The sequence below is a fragment of the Anabrus simplex genome, chromosome 14 (assembly GCF_040414725.1).
Source record: "Anabrus simplex isolate iqAnaSimp1 chromosome 14, ASM4041472v1, whole genome shotgun sequence".
Taxonomy (NCBI): domain Eukaryota; kingdom Metazoa; phylum Arthropoda; class Insecta; order Orthoptera; family Tettigoniidae; genus Anabrus; species Anabrus simplex.
In genome coordinates, this window is record NC_090278.1 from 88,258,244 (window position 1) to 88,279,596 (window position 21,353).

Below are 21,353 nucleotides of genomic sequence, written 5' to 3' on the forward strand. Positions count from 1 at the left end.
CTGAATGGGTGGCTATGTTTCTAGAAAATAGATCTCAGAGAATTAGAGTAGGCGAAGCTTTACCTGACCTTGTAATAATTAAGCGGGGGAATTCCTTAAGGGTGTATTATTGGATCTTTATGTTTTCTTATATATATCAATGATATGTGTAAAGAAGTGGAATCAGAGATAAGGCTTTTAGCAGATGATGCTATTCTGTATAGAGTAATAATAAATAAGTTACAAGATTGTGAGCAACGGCAAAATGACCTTGATAATGTTGTGAGATGGACAGCAGGCAATGGTATGATGATAAACGGGGTTAAAAGTCGGGTTGTAAGTTTCACAAATAGGAAAACCCTCTTTGTTTTAATTACTGCATTGATGGGGTAATGTAATGAAATGGCGTATCGCTTTTAGTGCCAGGAGTGTCCGAGGACAAGTTCGGCTCACCAGATGCAGGTCTTTTGATTTGACTCCCATAGGCGACCTGCGCATCTTGATGAAGATGAAATGATGATGAAGACGAGACATACACCCAGTCCCCGGGTCAGCGAAATTAACTATTATCGTTAAAATTTCCGACCCTGCCAGGAATCGAACCCGGGACCCCTGTGACCAAAGGCCAGCACACTAACCATTTAGCCATGGAGCCGGACATTGATGGGGTGAAAGTTCCTTATGGGGATCATAGTAAGTACCTAGGTGTTAATATAAGGAGTGATCTTCATTGGGGTAATCACATAAATGGTAAATAAAGGGTACAGATCTCTACACATGGTTATGAGGATGTTTAGGGGTTGTAGTAAAGATGTAAAAGAGAGGGCCTATAAGTTTCTGGTAAGACCCCAACTAGGGTATGGGGCCCTCACCAGGATTACTTGATTCAAGACCTGGAAAAAATGCAAAGAAAAGCAGCTCGATTATTTTGTTCTGGGTGATTTCTGACAAAAGAGTAGTGTTACAAAAATGTTGTAAAGTTTGGACTGGGACGACTTGGGAGAAAGAAGACAAGCTGCTCATCGAAGTGGTATGTTCCAAGCTGTCAGCGGAGGGATGGCGTGCAATGACATTAGTAAACGAATAAGTTTGAGTGATGTCTTTAAAAGTAGGAAAGAACATAATATGAAGATAAATTTGGAATTCAAGAGAACAAATTGGGGCAAATATTCATTTATAGGAAGGGGAGTTAGGGATTGGAACAACTTACCAAGGGAGATGTTCAATAAATATCCAATATCTTTGAAATCATTTAAGAAAAGGCTAGGAAAACAACAAATAGGGAATCTGTCACCTGGGCGACTGTCCTAAATGGATATCAGGATTGATTGATTGATTGAAACAAAAATGACATATTAGATTTAAGTATCTTAGGCTATCCCATTTATGTTTTTATTCTTCTCATTTAAAAGTATGCACTATTCCTAGAAATAGATAACATAGAAACATGCTGTTTAGTGAGCTGATACAAACACACTTATTTTTATTTCCTTTAAGCTAGTTACTGTAGTAGGTATATTCTTTACTTATTAATTTTATATCTTGGGTAGTGTCCACTCTTTATTTATCCCGTATTTTTTTCATGAATAGTAATCTTTATTAATTGTATTATTGTTAGTCCTTATCTGACTTGCTCGTCTTCCCTCATAAACTGTAATTTATTACCATGATATTTTAAATTCATACTGTACCTAAACGTCTAACAATTGTAAGTGGTTTAGTGTAAGAGAGGGCCAAGAACCTTAACTTCGCCACTTTATAAAGACACAAATAAATAAATCGATGTTGTTAATGTATTGGTTCTTGCTGAGCAACACTGGCAATTGCAAGAAAGTGATCAGAAGAAGCATTGGTCTCGGAAAAGTTGCTATGGATAAGCTGACGTAGTGATCAGTAAAAACATAAAGAAACGTCTGATTTCTGTCTTATCAATCTGTCTTCTTCTATGCCTGTGAAATATGGACAGTGAAGGTCAAGGACAACAAGGGGTTACGATGCATTTGAAATGTGGTGCTGGCGGAGGATGTTACGAATACCTTGGACGGAGAATAGATTTAACTTCTCCGTAATCGAAGAGCTTGGTATCCTGAATCGACTTTCAATTCTTGTTAGACACAGAGCCCTGCAGTTTCTTGGACATGTTATGAGGAGAGAATTGTAAAACTAGTTGTCCAAGGAAAAGTAAATGGGATCAGGCCGCCTGGAAGAGCTCCTAGAAGATGGATAGACCAGATCAAAGACGCAACTCATGCGCCTCTTTGAGTGATAATCCAGAAAGCAAAAAAAAAAAAAAAAACACCAGAGCCCATGGCGCAACAGCCTCGAAAGGCCATGGCCTACCAAGCGACCGCTGCTCTGCCCGAAGGCTTTCAGATTACGAGGTGTCGTGTGTTCAGCACGACAGTTCCTATCGACCATTATTCTTGGCTTTCTAGACCTGGCCCGCCATCTCGCCGTCAGATAGCTCCTCAATTGTAATCAGTAATCACGTAGGCTGAGTGGACCTCGAACCAGCCCTCAGATAGGGTAAAAATCTCTGCCTTGGCCGCGAATCGAACCCGAGACCTCCGGGTAAGAGGCAAGCACGCTACCCCTACACCGCGGGGCCGGCAACGCAGAAGACTAGTGTTACGAAAATACTGCAAACTTTAGTCTGGGAAGACTTGCGAGTAAGGAGACGGAGATGCTGCGGTAACTGGTACGTTTCTAGCTGTCATTGTAGAGATGGCGTGGAATTACATTAGTAGACAAAATAATAATCTTAATAATTTTTAATGTTATTTGCTTTGCGTCCAACTAACTACTTTTACGGTTTTCGGAGACGCCGAGGTGTCGGAATTTAGTCCCGCAGGAGTTCTTTTACGTGTCAGTAAATCTACCGACACGAGGCTGTCATATTCGAGCACCTTCAAATACCACCGGACTGAGCCAAGATCGAACCTGCCAAGTGAAGCCACTCAGTCCAGCATTGGTATAATTTATCAAGGTTGTTTCCAAGTTGTTTGAAAACATTTAAGACAAGGGTAGATAAACAATTGACAGGGAATCTGCCACTTGAGTAAGAGCCCTAAATGCAGATTATTGCTGACTGAGATGTCAGGGCAGTCGAACACAATATGAACATTTATTGGTTAGCGGTGAGGTAATTCTGTGTTCTTGTCTCCGGTTGGGGAAGACCACAACTTACGTAAGAATTACGTCACGGGCGAGACTTTGAGGCAGATCAGTGGAAAACATGTTTTCATAAGCCACTTGTTTCCACAGCAATAACAGAGGATACGCAACCCAGATCGCTCTGTCTGTAAGTATTTAGAGGTCGCATTAAACTACATTGCATTCGTCTTTGCGTTAGACAAAACGTAAGCATTCTGGAACCAAGCATTTTAAGAATTTAGATAATAACTTTGTAAATCCTTCAAAGAAGAATAAATAATATAAGATTGTGTACCGTAATGTCGATTAATAATGGGCCGTTACGTCTGAGAGATAAAGGCTATTTATTTGCTCGAATTAGATTTAAATTACCCAAGGAATTCTTGTTAGGTGCCGCAGAGTTAGTTGATGTAATGTTCGGGTCCTATGGCACAATCAGATAGGGCTGCTCAACATCAGACTGGGAGGAGTCAAAAGTCTAGGTAACAGCAGTGCATTATTCAATTTGATTACTTGTTAAATCATTTTAATGCCCTTTTATAGGAATTTAAAGGCATTTCGGATTAGATTCGTAATCATCTTCATTATTATCATTTATGAAAATCCTAGTCATTGGATATATTTGAAATTAAGGAGGGCTAGAACAAAACCCGACAAATGTAATAAACCTCATAAAGTTGTGGCTGATCAAGTTATGCAAAGAAAACCATACTATACCAAACAGAGTTACAGGAAACACCATTCCGATAGTTAAATCAAACTTCAAATATTCATTTTCATTACCCGGGTATTAAACTCAAAATAGAAATATCTGGTTTCGATCCGACTGCCTGGAACTTTTGGATTTTGATCAGAACGCAGCGGATACATTCATTCAAATACATAAGCACACCACTTAGTTTATTGCAATCAAATGCTCTTTTATTATATTACAGATGAAAGGTCTTATTACAAACCGTCTTCCTCATTGTTTTCATTGTCCTAAAGCAGATTCCTTTATCACAAAAAATCGTCTTCATTCTTCCAGTTCTTTCTAAATTGCTTGATCATCACACCCATCACGTTCTATTATTTTGAGCTAAATTAGACCGTTCAATGCCTCCAAAGATTGGGGATTATTTCCTCCGTAATTTAAATATACAAAACTACTTCCTCCCCTTAATAGACTCATTCCTACAACGTATTTTACTTAATGCTACTGTTTGCCTTCCCACTCCTTTTCCTTGAAATATTCAGTAATTACAGTATTTGAATTACACAGTTTGACGTCTGTTATACCATGCACGTTTTTTTTAAGACTCTCCGGGAGAATTAATGTTTCATACTACATAATCCTTTACTAAATTTAGCACGGTGCCATGTTATTAGAGGATGGTTGCCTAGTTGTACTTCCTCTTAAAACAATCACCTCCACCACTGTTTTTCTTCTTATTATTATGTACGGCTCCATGGCTGAATGGTTAGCGTGCTGGCCTTTGGTACAGAGGGTCCCGGGTTCGATTCCCGGCCGGGTCGGGGATTTTAACCTTCATTGGTTAATTCCAGTGGTTCGGGCGGGAGCTGGGTGTTTGTGCTGTTCCCAACATCCTTGCAACTCGCATCACACTATCCTCGACGACAATAACACGCAGTTACCTAAACATGGCAGATCCCGCCCACCCTCATCGGAGGGGCTGCACTCGGCTAGAAATAGCTACACAAAATTATTATTAAATTCATGACAGTCATCTATGGACTACGTTTACACAATCCACCAGATCTCTCTCTCAAACTTCTCTTCCCTTTTCTTTGTACTCCTTCCGGACGTTCATAAGTCTTTTGAGTTCTCCGTTGTCGCTCTTCAACCGAGATGATGTGTGACTTGACAAGTTTCTCCGGTGCCTCGTTCATTCCCATAATTTTCTTCCTAAATGTTGTTCCTTCCTGTATTTCTCCCTCCTTTATGTATATTTCCGTTTTTTTCCCCCTTTTTTGTAATAACTAGCGTTATCCAATAAATAATTTGCTGGATTTATCGGTATGCGAACCAATCGATGCATTTCAAACGACATTTTAAAGGTGAATTTAATGGGGTTTGTTTCGATTAATTTTGTGGCATCATATCGCTCTTGGCTTGTATTAGTGGCACACTATACCACACTATAGCGCGCGCACACACACACACACACACACACAATACGAAATCGGAGTTGCTGCAGACTCTAGTATTGCCCGCAAATTTGTTTCATTATTATAAGCCGCAAACTCCGAAGATAGTTGACGATATATATATATATATATATATATATATATATATTTGCAGCACCAATAGCGACAAATTTCATTGTCTAGATCATGACTTCGGAATGAAGCACTAAACTTTAAGATGTTTACTAACTGAACTGAGTCATGGATTTATCGGTTTTTGTTCCGACGCTCCTCAGTTTTAATATACTGTACCGGTATCATTTCATTTAGTTGCATCTCGTACCATCAGAGGCCGATGACCTAGATGTTAGGTCCCTTTAAACAAGCACCATAATAGTCACCATTTAAGTAAACAGAACTGTCCTGAAACTCAATACATCGACTGGTGTTTCCTAAAGGCATATTCTGTATTAGTGAAAGTAAGTCTATCTCCGACCTCAGTTCTGACCTGTCATGCAGCCCCTTTATACTGTACTTCTACCAATAAAACACAGATTGTTGAATTGAACGTACCTAATAGCGTACGCGCCACACACACACATAACGATATTTATTTCATCACGATCCGAGTACCGATATACTGTACGACCTCAAGTACGAGACGATTTCCACTTGTTACGAAATCTTTCCGGGACATCTTAGCTTCTCTGCTAAGAGGACATCAGTTTCGTCATACGTTCTCAAAATTTCAGAAGAACAGTACTGGTATTGTGTGTTTTGGTTCAGTACCTTACCGGTAGTTAAAAGAAAATGTCCCAAATAGTCCGACTCGTTGGCTGAACGGTCAGCGTACTGGCCTTCGGTTCAGAGGGTCACGGGTTCGATTCCCGGCTGGGTCGGGGATTTTAACCTTAATTGGTTAATTCCAATGGCATGGGGGCTGGGTGTATGTGTTGTCTTCATCATCATTTCATCCTCATCACGACGTGCAGGTCGCGTACGGGAGTCAAATAGAAAGACCTGCACCTGGCGAGCCGAACCCGTCCTGGGATATCCCGGCACTAAAAGCTATACGACATTTCATTTCAATGTCTCAAATCATTTTCTATATACGGAGTGTTCGACTTGCATGTGTAATATAATAAATGTGGATATTTACGAATATCTTGAGACGTGATTATTGGCAGTTTGTTTCTACAAGTAGAGAAACTCAAATAATTTTTTACACTTTGACACGCGGACCATTAATCGCGCGACAGATGTCGAAACTATACTCCACCTCTCGTGTTTTGTTCATTTGTTGTAATGCACATGTATCATTTGCAATAGCTGCTCGAATGCTGCATTTAAATGTGAAAACTGCATATAACATGTGCATTTTTAATTAAGCATCCGTACATACAGCTGGCCTGCGAGCAGTAGCGATGATTAATGGCACTTGCCCCTCCACTTTCTAGAGGAAAACATCACATTTTCATTACATAAAACAAGCAATTTGCACAAGCCTTGGTGTCATCAGCTAATTATTTTCTTTAATTTTTAACAACATTATTAGTGGAAATACGCACAAAATGTCGTTCGTCGCGGATGACTGATTTGTGTAGCGCCACAGCGAGTAGTGGACACTTTGCGTTTGCTGTGAGGGTGGGAAGCAGGGGTATAATTTTTTACCGCTTGGCGTGCGCATTCGTCAGTCTGGCAGTCTCTTTATTGTGTGTTAGTTTCTTAGAATGTAGTCAAATACTAAATGATTTTTAATTGTATAATCACGCCGCGAGAGCATGGTTCAGACGACAGTGCGTCGACCTCTCATCGCTGGGTTCCATGGTTCAAATCCCGCGCGCTCCATGTGAGATTTGTGCTGGACAAAGCGGAGGCGGGACAGGTTTTTCTCCGGGTACTCCGGTTTTCCCTGTCATCTTTCATTCCAGCAACACTCTCCACTATCATTTCATCTGTCAGCCATTAATCATTGCCCAAGAGGAATGCGACAGCTTTCGGCAGCCGGCACATTTCCTATCCTCGCCGCAAGATGGGGGCTTCATTCATTCCACCCGGTCACTGTCTGGAAAACAGGTTGTAGATTTTCATTCAATCACGACGTACTTCCATTTCATTCCAATACATGTGCAATATTGTTTCTGAGCGAGCTCGGTAGCTGCAGTCTCTAGCGCGGCCAGTATCAAGTATTCGGGAGATAGTGGGTTCGAATCCCACTGTCGGGAGTCCTGAGGATGTTTCCTGTTTTCACACCAGGCAAATGCTGGGGCTATGCCCTAAGTAAGGCCATGACCGCTTCCTTCCCACTCCTAGCCATGTCCTGTCCCGTCGTCGCCATAAGATCTGTCTGTGCCGGTCCGACGTAAAGCAACTTGAAAAAAAAAAAAAAAACTATTATAACCGCACGTAAGTTGTTAAACTGTCAACTTTGACCTCTCTGTCGAAATTCGGCCAGGGAGCATTAAAAAACTTACTACTCCCGCTATACCCCACAAACCCTAGTACATTTTTTTTTCTGTGCATTCTTTAGCTCGCCCACTTCTAATTCTCAGTCGCCGCTACTGCCTGAGAGATTGTTCCATCTGTGTCTCTTCTTTGAAGGTTAGGCACTTAGACGGCTGCGCAACACAGTAGTTGTCTGTTAGGCTTGTACGACGTAGTTTTCGGATTGAGTATGAATTGCGACGTTGTTCCCCACGTACATACAGCATCTATCAGTCACGAAATGGCACAGACACCTTCGGGAAACTGGCAGACCACTTTTGATATCGGAACACATCGTGCTTTGTGTAAAGAAATATTTGGAATTATATGACATACCAATGGTTCTACTTGACTAGCGATAAGTACCATTATGAGGGACCGTTGACCTGGATTTTGGACCCCTTTAGGCAACAAGCATTCTCGATTCAGGATTGTGTTTTAGAAGCAGTCGCTTGGTTAGTAATATTATTATTTATGATGGTTTCTGCGAAGGTGGGGCATTGCGGGTCGGATCCACTAATTTTTTAAAATTCATATCCATCCATCCATCCATCCATCCATCCATTCTTTCTTCATCACCACGTTTTCCATTTTGGTCAGTGAATGATTGACAACTTTTAAATTGTAATTACACTTCGTCTCATTTGGTACCATTAGGGACCCATGAGCTAGAAGTTAGGTCCCTTTAAACAACAAGAATCATCATCAGAAGGGGATAGTTGGATCGTAGATGCTTTTCTTTTCGTCGTGTAATTCACTGGGCTGATTAGAGTGCGATTCAAACCGAACCGTAGGATCAATAATATGCCCATTGTTTTAAGGCTATCATATCAATCCTACGGGTACTGCCGTTCTCCGGCAGTCCATGGACCTCTTCGTCTACTGTGTAACCAGCATCTCGCAATGACTGGGCGATCGAGCTTCGCATCGCGTGGTGTCTAGTAAGTTGCAGGGTTTCGCTGTAGGGACAATATCCCAGGACATGAGAGAGGGTTTCTATCTCGTTGTCCTGGGATCTGCCTGGCATAGGCCAGCGACCTTAGCGGTCATCTTTACCATCACGCCAGTCATTTGTAGAACCACTTCTCAAAATATGTTTATTTTATTATACATTCAAGCCGGACGCTCTGTATACCCGGTTGTCCACCTCAAATATCTTCTGATCCGTTAAAAAATAGATATTCTGTTTTAAAATTCTTTATTTGTATGTATAAAACACTGTCCACTTCGTCTCCTTGTACGTAATTACCGGTAAACCGGTAGCAACTTAGTTTTCCTAGATGGGATTATACTCATTTCATCCAATAGAACAACTAAGAGTTCAAACTCCACTGTCGGTAGCCCTGAAGATGGTTCTCCGTGGCTTCCCAATTTCACAAAAGGCAAATGCTGGGGCTGTACCTTAAGGCCACGGTCGCTTCCTTCGCCGCCCTAGCCCTTTCCTATCCTGTGTCGGTGCAACGTGAAGCCAATAGGAGAACTAAGAATCGAGCGCCAAGTTGTGAATGTGCTGACTTTGCAAATCTGAAGAGTACTTTTTGGAGACATCAAAGGGTTTCATATGTGTAAGCAAGACAGAAAGCAATGCGCCACTCACTGATACTGCGTGACTCACGCCTTGTTGCTAACACGCACAGTACCTCGCCCTTATCTTGAGCGGGATCCGAGAAACATGTACAGCATTTCCGAGTTACAAAACTTTTGCTTCATTGACGCTGAATCAGAAAGAGACGCAATGACAGTGAAATTGTAATATCCTAAAGGCCTTTTTGTCCCTCATGAGTAGGGCCCGGATGTTTGACATGTCGCATTTTATTTCCATGGGAGATAAAAGTTAAGCATGATTTTATCTACGGCGACTAAAATTACGCAGTTTTCACGGGTCATATGAAGTCAAATTTTGGCTCTTTTGACGTTTATCATTTTCCGCTGTTTCATGTTATGGTCGTATTTCCCGTGGTTTTTTGTCATATATATCTCTTTTTATTCAATTTTCGAGGAGCCTCTGTGGTTCAGAAGGCAGCGCGTCGGCCTCTCACCGCTGGACACCATGGTTCAAATCCCGGTCACTCCATACGAGATTTGTGCTGGACAAAGCGGAGGCGGGACAGGATTTTCTCCGGGTACTCCGGTTTTCCCTGTCATCTTTCATTCCAGCAATGGTATCTATCAGTCTTTAATAAATCACTTTGGGAGTGGCGGCCTCATCGTACTAATAGCCTATAATATGATTCATTCATTACATCCCTGATCCGGTCAATGACTGGAAAACAGGTTGTAGGTTTTCATTTTCATTCTGTATTCGCATACCTTCTTTCAAGTCGTCTCAGACGGATTTTTCAAATCTCCTTGTTTTCTGTAATTTCTTACAATTATCTTTGTTAGAAATATAATAATAATAATTTCGTGTGGCTATTTCTAGCAGGGTGCATCCCTTGTACGGCAGACCCTCCGATGAGGGTGGGCGGCTTCTTGCATGTGTAGGTAACTGCGTGCAATTGTGGTGGAGGATAATGTTGTGTAGTGTGAGAGTTGCAGGAATGTTGGAGACAGCACAAACACCCAGCCCCCGGGCCACTGGAATTAACAAATGAAGGTTAAAATCCCCGGGAATCGAACCCGAGACGCTCTGAACCGAAGGTCAGTAGGCTGACCAATCAGCCAACGAGTCGGGCATTAGGAGGATAAGCTGTATAGAAAGAGACAGATGCGTGTAAAGCGACAGAAACGTGAGCGTCAATTGATCTTTAATGATTTAACGTATTTCAAATATATGGCCCAATAACATCCTGCGATGTTCAGCGGGCTTTTTCCCATTACAAGTCAATGTTGCGTGAGAATAGAAGATCGTTCCTATTTTAAACCTTTAAAATATATGGAATTTGCTATTATAATTCTTTCCGATCACCCATCAAAGTGTGACATTTCATTCTGTGCAGAGTCGAGAGTTATACCTCTAGAATGAGTAATTAAATAAATTCAAGATATTATAATAACAACATTAATATCATTATTTATTATTGGATGTTTTATGTTCTGAAGATTTCGAATATGTGACGACAATTTTTAAGTCACATTTGTCATATTATTATACATTTTAGGTCATAAACATCTGGGCATGTACACAGTACATGAAATGAAATAAACTTGAAAATCCAACGAATGATATGATCATTGAAAGAAATGGATGCAGACATTAACGGAGAACATAAGTGTTGGACTCATTGGTCATTCTAAAAGCCAACCTGCAAGATCGGTGTACTTAAAACAGGCAGGGATAGAGTTCAGTAAAATCATCGCTCTTTAGACAATATAGCTCAGGTATTTTTATTTTTCAAAACATTGTTTCATTCTCCCGCTTTTCAACCACTTCCATCGCGCAGGAAAATGTACAGTCGCTCAAAAAGTGCTTGAGACATGCCTTCTACATTATAGAGCGAGTGGCGCATCGCTTTCTGTGCAATAAGAAACCCATTAATGTTTCCAAAAGAACTCGTTGAATTTACAAAATAAACACATCACTGAACTTATCGCTCGATTCTTAGATTAATTGGATGAAATTAGTATAGTCCCATTTAAGAAAACGGTTCCTATCGGTTTCTCGGCAATTACGTACGTGATAGAGGGAAATTGGACAGTGCGTTATTAAGCCCGTTGATGCAATATAAGAATTTGTAAACAGAATGTCTATATCGTTAACGGGTCAGAAGATGTGAGGTGGACAACTTAGCTGTGTATATATATTAATTCATTATCTAAGTCTGCTAAATATCTAGAGAAATTGCTGAATGGTATGGACAGTCTTGGAGCAGTACAAGATCTAAATGAACAAATCCAAAACAAAAGTAACGGAGTGCAGTCGAACGAAGTCAGGTGATTCAGGAAATATTAGATTAGGAAATGAAGTCTTAAAGGAAGTAGACGAATATTGTCACTTAGGCAGAAGAGTAACTAATGTTGGCAGAATAAAGGAGGATATAAAATGCAGACCAGCACAAACAAGGAAGTCCTTTCTTAAGAAAAGTTTGCCCACTTTGAACATTGATATAGGAATTAGAAAGACGTTTTTGAAGACTTTCGTGTGGAGCGTGGCACTGTATGGAAGTGAAACATGGACGACAACTAGCTCAGAAAGGAAGAGAATAGAAGCTTTTGAAATGTGGTGTTACACAAGAATGCTGAAGGCGAGATGGATACACCGAATCACGAATAGACACACTGAATCGAACTGGTGAGAGAACAACCATTTGGCGAAATTTGTCAAGAAGAGATAGAATGGTAGGACACATCTTAATTCACGCAGGACTTGTGCAGTTAGATTTTGAGGGAAGTGTAGGCGGTAAGAACCGTAGGGGTAGACCAAGGTATGAATGACAAGCAGATATAGGATGTAGAAGTTACGTAGGAATAAAAATGTTAACACAGGATGGAGAGCTTCATCAAACTAGTCTATGGACTGATGACTCAAACAACAATAACAGATTTTACTAGTGGTTTAACGTCGCTAGAATTGGAAACGACCGTGGCCTTAAGGTACAGCCCCAGCATTTGCCTGGTGTGAAAATGGGAAACCACGGAAAACTATCTCCAGGGCTGCCGACGATGGGATTCGAGACCACAATCTCCCGAATGCAAGATGACACTATTGCGACCCTAACCGCACGCCCAAATCGCTCAGTTAATTTCCTTCATACTAGGCAATTATCACGATATTCAAAATACACCGTGTCAACAATTATATACTTTTTCAAAATTTGTACGGGCAAAATATCTATAGTACCAGCCCCGTTGTGTAGGGCTAGCGTGCCTGCCTTTTACCCGGAGACCCCGGGTTAGATTCCCGGCCAGGTCAGGGATTTTTATCTGGACCTGAGGGCTGGTTCGAGGTCCACTCAGCCTACGTGATTAGAATTGAGGAGCTATCTGACGGTGAGATAGCGGCCCCGATCTAGAAAGCCAAGAATAACGGCCGAGAGGATTATTCGTGCTGACCACACGACACCTCGTACTTTTCAGGCTGAACAGCGGTCGCTTGGCAGGTCAAGGCCCTTCATGGGCTGTAGTGCCATGGGGAAAAAGTATCTATAGTGCATGTGTTGTTTGGGCGCTTGCAGTAAAATTCTGAGGAAACTAGAATACCAACCCCTATTTGTTATCCATCAGTAGGAAGGTTCCATCTTAGTATTCTCACAAAAATATTTCCTTTATTAGCTTAAAATGGTTATTTATTCACAAAATACGATGCATATTTGTTTGACTGTAGTATCTGATGAATGACTGAATGAAAGGATCTCCTCTGATCCTTAGATGTCAGATTTAAAAGGTGGAGTTGCCTGTTTCGTCTTGCTGTTACACTTGACATTAACAAAGTACAGCACGTGATCTTTGGTGATGTAATATGAACAATCAGTAGATTGCAGTAGAATTTCCAGCTACATAATAAAAATATCTTTCCATTTACAAAATATGACATGACGCAGGTACTTTCTCACTTCAAAATGTGGTTTTTTGGTTTTGTTGTTAGGACCATCAGTCCATAGACCGGTTTGATACAGCTCTCCACGCCACCTTATCCTGTGTTAACATTTTTATTCCTACGTAACTACTACATCTTACATCTGCTCTAATCTGCTTGTTATATTCATGCCTTGGTCTACCCATACCGTTCTTAGCGCCTACACTTCCCTCAAAAACCAACTGAACAAGTGCAGGAAGACTTAAGATGTGTCCTATCAATCTCGTCTTCTAGTCAAGTTTCACCAAATCGATATCCTGTCGCCAATACGGTTCATTATATTTTCATTCGTGATTCGATCTACCAATCTTACCTTTGGCATTCTTCTGTAACGCCACATTCCAAAATTTTCTATTCTCTTTCTGAGCTAGTTATCTCCATTTTTCGATTCGTTACAATGCCACGTTCCAGACGAGTCTTCAGAAAGACGTTTCCAATAATTCCTATCTCAATGTTCGAAGTGAGTAAATTCCTTTTCTTAAGAAAGCTTTCCTGCTTGTGCTAGTCCGCATTTTATGTCCTCCTTACTTCTGCCATCGTTAGTTGATTTACTACCAAAGTATCATCCATCTACTTCCTTTAAGACTTCATTTCCTAATCTTTGTTGCATCACATGACTTCGTTCGACTTCAGTCTATTCTTTTTGATTTATTTTGATCTTGTATTCCTTCTCCAAGACTGCGTCTGTACCATTCAGCAATTTCTCTAGATCTTCTGCAGAATCAGATAAAATATCACCAGGAAATCTGAGTTGTGATTTTTCTTTTCTTGGATTGTTTTTCATGATCATGATGCAGAGCGAATGGCTGCTCGGTTTGGGTCACATAGCTATCAGCTTGCATTCGGGAGATAGTGGGGTTGAACCTTACTGTCGGCAGCCTTGAAGATGGTTTTCCGTGGTTACCGATTTTCACACCAGGAAAATGCTGGGGAATATACCTTAAACAAGGATGCGTTTGACATCTTCCCATTTCTAGACCTTTCCTGTCCCATCGTCGCCATAAGACCTACATGTGTCGGTGCGACGTAATGTAAAGCAAATTTTAACGTAAAATAATAATAATAATAATAATAATAATAATAATAATAATAATAATAATAATAATAATAATAATACTGTTGACAAAGCCATATTTTAAAAATACTGGGCAATAGACTCAAAATTTCGATTAAATATTTTAAAGAGATGGAGAAGACTTCAACAGAGTTTTAAACAGCAAGACCTCTCAGATAGAGTACGGTTCACATGCAAGTTAACACAGAGTCCACGAACCTACTACGCTGGCGTAGCAGGGGGAGAGGTGATACTCCCACGTGGCGCGTCCCAGGTGGCGGATAGGGGGGTCCTAACCGGCTTGCTGGTGGACTTGAGGGAAATAAATTATCTCTCGCGGACCTAACACACAACCCTCTGTTGGTGGGGGACGCAGACGAAGAATTCACCCACGGTATCCCCTGCCTGTCGTAGGAAGCGACTAAAAGGGGCGACCAAGGGATGATTGAATTAGAGCCATGAAACTACTTATGATCAGTACCACCCCGCGGGGAACACCATGGGTCGCTTTTACTTGCACGTAGTACCACTATGTTAGGTACCAAATAGGTTTGTGATTAGTAGCATTATATGAGCGACACCGTGGATCTGGGTTGCCTATGACTAGTACCCACTGCATGAGGAACACCACGGGATAACGCGAGTCCCTGTGGTTAGTACACTTATGTGATGAACACCATAGGTTTGCGGTGCCTGTAAATGGCGCCACAATGTGAGAAACACCATAGGTCTGTATTACATGTGCGAATTTCATTACCTGTTAGTAGTACTATACTGTGTGGAATACAGCGAGTCTGCGCTACTTGTGATTAGTACCGCACCATGACAAATATCATGGTTCTACTTTCGTAGCGATAAGTACCATTATGAGGGGCCGATGACTTGAATTTTGGACCCCTTTGGACTAAAAACATCATCGATTCAGTATTATGCTATAGACGCAGTCTCTTGGTCAGTAATACTATTATTTCACGCCAGTTTCTGTGAATGCGAGACATTGCGGTTCGGATCAATCGATTATTTTAAATTCATATCCATCCATCCATTCATTCTTCGTCACATTTTGAATTTTGGTCAGTGGAGGATTTTGGACTTTTAATTTGTCATTCCATTTCTTCTCATTTCGTACCATTAAGGGCGATGACCTAAACAAGCATCATCATCATCATCATCATCATCATCATCATCAACTACTTCGAGTTTCCATGAAGAACATAAACTTAAGTATGATAGTGTTACGATATGTTTTTCTTAACTAACAGTTATAAATTTACTGAATGCAAACTCAAGAACCGTTGACAAGGGTTGTTAGCTGTTGGTGTCCAAGGATACAATTTACCTTCTCTTTTTTTTATTCCTAGATTAAAAATGTAGAAAAAAGAATGTTAAATTATTCACAAGAGACCTTGGCTGATGCCGTAGGAGTGAGTGAGAGTCCTATGATGGCAGCGGCCAAGGGAGTTCCTAGGGTGGCATTAATGTATAGTCATTTGATTTCATTGTGTGGCTTGAATTTCTAAAACTTTGATTTCATTGCATTTTTACTCCAAAGACTGATCTCACGGCTTTTTTAAATTTGAAGACTGATTTAATCACCTTTCAAACTTTAAATTTTGATTTCATTTATTTTTACTTTTGGGACAGACTTTTTATACAAAGTATCCGGGTTAAAGGTATAATAATATAACATTTAATAACTTGAGAAGTAGTGGAGATATTTACTTGAGGTTTGTTTCTACAAGTAGGGTAACTCAAAATGTTTGTTTACATACCTAATAAACCCCGATATGTGCATCGTTAGTGGCGCGACAGACATGTAATCGGTATTCCACTTCTCTCCAAGTGTTTTGCGGCATTGTAGGCGTAACATTTGCGATAGCTGCACGAATGCGATGACTCAGATCTGGTACGTCACGAACTGGTGTGTGGTACACTTGATTCTTAGCAATCCCCCACAGAAAAAAATCATGTGGCGTAATGTCAGGATTCTAGGGGCCAAGCAATTGATGGATTGCCTCTCCCAATCCAGCGATCTGGGAAGTCACGATTCGAGAAATCCCTCACAACTTCCGCATAGTGGCATGGTGCACCATCTTGCTGAAAGATCACGTCACGAGGAAATTGTCATAACATACTGCTCCAACATGTCTAGGTAACGTGTTCCATTAACTGTAGGCTCTGCGAAGAAGCATGGGCCAATAACCCTTTCCTTCAACATTCGACACCACACATTCACTTTCGGAGAGTCCCGTTCCAACTCTATCACTACGTGGGATGGGGGTTCAGATCCCCATATGCGGCAATTGTGCTTGTTTACCGTGCCGGAAATATGGGATGTAACCTCGACCGAGAAACAGACCGAATCGAGAAATGCCTAGTTTCCATCAATTTTTGCCAGAATTGTATCCGCAAATGCCTTCCGTAGCAGCCTGTCCTGAGGTTTGATTTTCTGACGAAGCTGCAGTTTGTACGCCCGTAGGCGCAACCTTTTGTTGACGACATCTTGTACTGTCGAACGAGGTAACTGTAACTGCTCGTCGAATTGACTTACGAGGGCTCTGTTTGAAATACTCAACAGTAGCCTCTGAAACTGCGTGCTTGGCGTGGCGGCCCGACATCGACAGCAAGGTCCCAGATTCTCGAAGGCACCTGTCCCATTTCATGATTGTTACGTAAGTGGGAACATGATCACTTGGTAACAGTCCATACTCACGCCGAAATCTACGTTGTACTAGTGCAACGGATTTTATCTCCGCGAGCGAAAGCGCATAGAACACCTTATGCTGTGGAGTCCACATGGTTACTGGCACTCTTCTTGTGAACAATGCAGTTATGCGCATGTGGTACCACCGCCACCGCAAGCGAACACAGAAAACATTTTGAATTACAAACCGCCAATTCATATCTCCATTTTTTCTCAAATTATTAATTTTAACCCGGACACCTTGTATTTTTTTAAATACTAGCAACTGTTTTCCTTGACTAGCAATGTTAGAAATGTTCTTCCTTGTAACATTGATCTTAGATTAAATGTTTTTGTGTGGTTTAAAATGTCCTCTGTTGGGCCAAGACGTATGTCACCTATAATCTTTACTCGAGAGGTGTCAAGTATAGGGATTAATACTAGGAAAGATCACAATATGAAGATAAAGTTGGAATTTAAGAGGGCAAATTGGGTCAAATATTCGTTCATAGGAAGGGGAGTTAGGGACTGGAATAACTTAGCAAGGGACAAGTTCAATAAATTTCCAATTTCTTTGCGTTCATTTAAGAAAAGGCTAGAAAAAGAACAGATAGGGAATCCGCCACCTGGGAGACTGCCCTCAATACAGATCAGTGGTGATAGATTTTTGAAGAGATGGCTTCAGATCTTCTTTTTCTGCCCCTTTCCCCACACCTGTGGGGCCGCGGGTGCTAACTGCGTCGCCACATGTGGATTTGGCCCTGTATTACGGCCTAATGCCCTTCCTGACGCCAACCCTATATGGAGGGATGTAGTCACTAATACGTGTTTCTGTGGTGGTTGTAGTGTAGTGTGTTGTGTGAATATGAACAGGAGTGTTGGGACATACACAAACACCCAGTCCCCGAGCCAGAAGAATTAATCAGAAGCGATTAAAATCCCCGGGAATCGAACCCGGGACCCTCTGAACCGAAGGGTAGTACGCTGACCCTTCAGCCAACGAGTCGGACGAAGATATGGCTTCAGATATTACAAAAAAATGCCATTGAATTACGTAAAACGCCTAAATACATACCCTTTTTAAAAAACGGAACTGGAATATCTAGTCAAATGAAGAAAGAAAGAAATTGAAAATTTGGTGACAGATTGTCGCGCACCGAAGACAAAGGCGTTGCGAATATACTAGGGGCCCGCCTGCAGGAAACAAACTTGGATTCCCTCGAAGAAATTGTATAAATTCTACCAATAACATATACAATTAATTACTGCAGATACTTTAATGCAATCTATAGGCCTGTCCACCGCCTGTTGCCATTTGTTGATGGATGCAGTACTTTTGTATCCGTCTCTTGGCACAGGCCAGAGCAAAGTGTAGCCTCCACTGAAGTCCCAGTCTCATCCATGGTTGCGACAATACGGAAGCTGCTGGGGGTATGAGTGGTGCTGAGTAATGACAGCTGGGGCACAACTAGTATCTGAGTGTTATTAAAGGTGTTGCTCATAGGAACAGTCGTGCTGCAGCGAGGAAAGCAATGGCAAACTACCTCACTCCTCATCTTGCCTAGTACGCCTCATTTGGGCTCTGCCATGGGTTTTTGCGGTTTCCCTATAACTGCATAGCCTTTGGTGGAGCTGTTTGAGGATCCAACCAGCCTCTGGGCTGATGACGTAACAGACAGGCCTGTCCTATGTACAATTTATTTATAGATTTTATTTAGAATGTTAAATATTTTTGCCGGGGTTGAATTAAAACGTGAATAAATGTTTCTATCCTTTTACTTGTACATTATTAAATTTTATTCACATTTGCTTCTGAAGAAAGTGTATCATGTGCCGTACTCTCTGGTATGTAAAGACATTTAAGATTTCAATGATATCCATGTGTGACGCATTCGATGCTGATGAGGCTATTTTCACATACTGTCTTGGGTAACATTCTTTTGTTAATGAAGGGCTGCATTGAAGCATCAAATAATCTCGTGATTAATGTAGTATTTTCTTCTTTTACAGAGTCATTGCTTGCTGCCAGTCCCACAGTTAAGTCACCATGAGCTCAGACGAAAAGAAACTTGCCGAAACTTTGAACCCGGTTGTGGAAGAACCAGACGACGAAAATGACTCTGTCGAGGTTTTGAACCCAATTGTCGAAGAACCAGAGGACTCTGAGGCTGAAGCTGACGGCTACTCTCCAGTTAAACTTCGTCGTGTGAAAGGTGATCACAATTTGCTTGAGAGTATCGAAATTATCCCAGTAGACGAGGAGTGTGAGGATTCGTCGCCGTCAGAAACTAGCGACAAATGCAGCGGTACTTCTTAGTCCTATTCACAAAAAAATATCTTTATAGTATTAAATATTAAGAGATATTCCTAAATATTGTTCATATATTGTATTTCCTGTATATTCAAAAGTTAGGCTATATTTCTGGTTATATTTTACATCTCCTGGTAAAGAGGATTGCCATGTGAAAGTTGGAGGAACATGTTGTATTAGCTTGTAAATATATTGGATTTGTTTTTATTTGTCTACATACCTATGCGTTCGATGTTTTATACGTTGATTTTTGCTTCCCTCCCCCTTCCCCCTCCCCCCCCGCAAACCTCGTAAGTTCGTTCTACAGATAAGTTTCTTTCAAGAATAAATTTTACTGTGTCCACCTATTCAGTACAATTATATTCTGTAGTGATTATATCCTACACGAATTACATATACTAATTAAGTTAGGTACATGTTTCGCCCTAGTTTTGGGCATCTTCAGTATAATGATAATCTTACGGTCAAGCTCTTAATCCAATTAAACATTTGAACTTAAAAATAAACACAGTGGTCTTTTACTTAATTCGTTTTATACAAAAAGTTGTGCTTTAGATGATATTTACATAGGTTTAAAGTGTGTTTATTAATTAAAACCCAGAATTTTTGACAAGGAAGCAATTAAAACTATAATACATTGACTAAAAATTGTCCAAAGCGCAAATTGGAACTTCACCAACTATTGGACGAATCATTAGGTTGATATTTTGTAAAAATATGTTCATCCAAAGGTGCGTATGATCACCTATGTCGTAAGTACGGCATCTACAAAACCGGAACCGTGGTATAATATCGATCTTGTTGAGCTTGAATACCCCATTAGGAAGAAGCGTAGTTGGATGGTACAATTTTAGAAGTTAAAAACGTGTATGTGGAACATGTTGTCAAATCATTCATTAGTTAGGTGCTCATATGATAAAATGTTTCTTGGAATTTTTGTGCCATTCTTATCGGATTAATGTTCCCGTTGGTACATTGTTCTACCCTTGGGATGATTTATGAGTATTGTCTGTAACTGAATAAGAGAAACCTTTTTAACTTCTAACACCGCGCGATTGTGTATTGCCCGTGATTAATACAGACTGGTGTCTAGCGGGAATAGGTACCGAATGTGTTGGTTCTGCTGGGTTCAGAATGGGTCTGCGTTACCTGTGAGTAGTACCATTATGTGAGGAACACAATGGGTCTATGTTGCCTATGAGTAGTTCGAGTTTCAGTGAAATAGTGAATATTTGGATGGTTGGCGTTGGAATCTTAGTGTGTTGCAGACACGTCACAACTTCGTCAGGTGCTATATATACTGTATGCAGTGCTTTCCTACGGCGCTGAAAGATGGGCTCTGAAATGTAACACCATATAAATGCATTGGAGATGCGGGTGTTCCGAAGGATGTTACGTATCTCGCGGACTGACCACGTCTCGAATGCTGCCGAACTCAGACGCATGAGGAGAGAACAAATGTCTATGTGTACAATCAAGAATATTATGAGGAATGAAAAGCACAACCTACCTAAATTGATCATGCAGTGCAAAATTGATGGACGTAGTGTCGCGATCGAAGGAGACACTCTTGGATGAGGAACTGGGATTGAACAAGGCTAGATTCTAGTAGACTGACGAGGACAGACTTCGCTGTGATTGTGGCCAAACTTCAGTAATGGAGAAGGAACTACAAGAAGAAGGATGGAATGATTCGCAGTGGTTTGTGGTGCGTCTAATTTTGATTATTGTCCTGCTGACATCACAAGAGGGCAGATGGCGTGCGAGATACATTCAGGACGAAAGTCCGTGAATTACCCGCTTGTGTTATTTGTGGAACTTTATAATAATGCGTGCATCGTCGGTATAAGACCTATCTGTGTCGGTGTGACGTAAAACAACTTTTTTAAAAAAATCGTGAATTGAGGTACAAGTTACATTCGTGAAAGTGGCAAATTTTGGGCATGCTGAAGGGATGAAGAGATCGCTAAACGAGTAGCTCACACGCTGGCCTTTTGACTTTACATGTACATCAGAACGTTCTTTTTCCGCCCTGAGAAGATTAAAA

The 21,353-nt window shown here is 41.0% G+C and overlaps 1 long non-coding RNA gene across 1 annotated transcript; it reads left to right on the forward strand.

Annotated features, from left to right (window-relative positions):
* Window positions 1–3,145: 3,145 nt before the first annotated feature.
* LOC136885472 (uncharacterized) lies at window positions 3,146–19,525 on the forward strand. Its single transcript, XR_010861536.2, has 2 exons — window positions 3,146–3,280; window positions 19,006–19,525. It is a non-coding gene; the product is annotated as an uncharacterized lncRNA (long non-coding RNA).
* The last annotated feature ends 1,828 nt before the right edge of the window (window positions 19,526–21,353 follow it).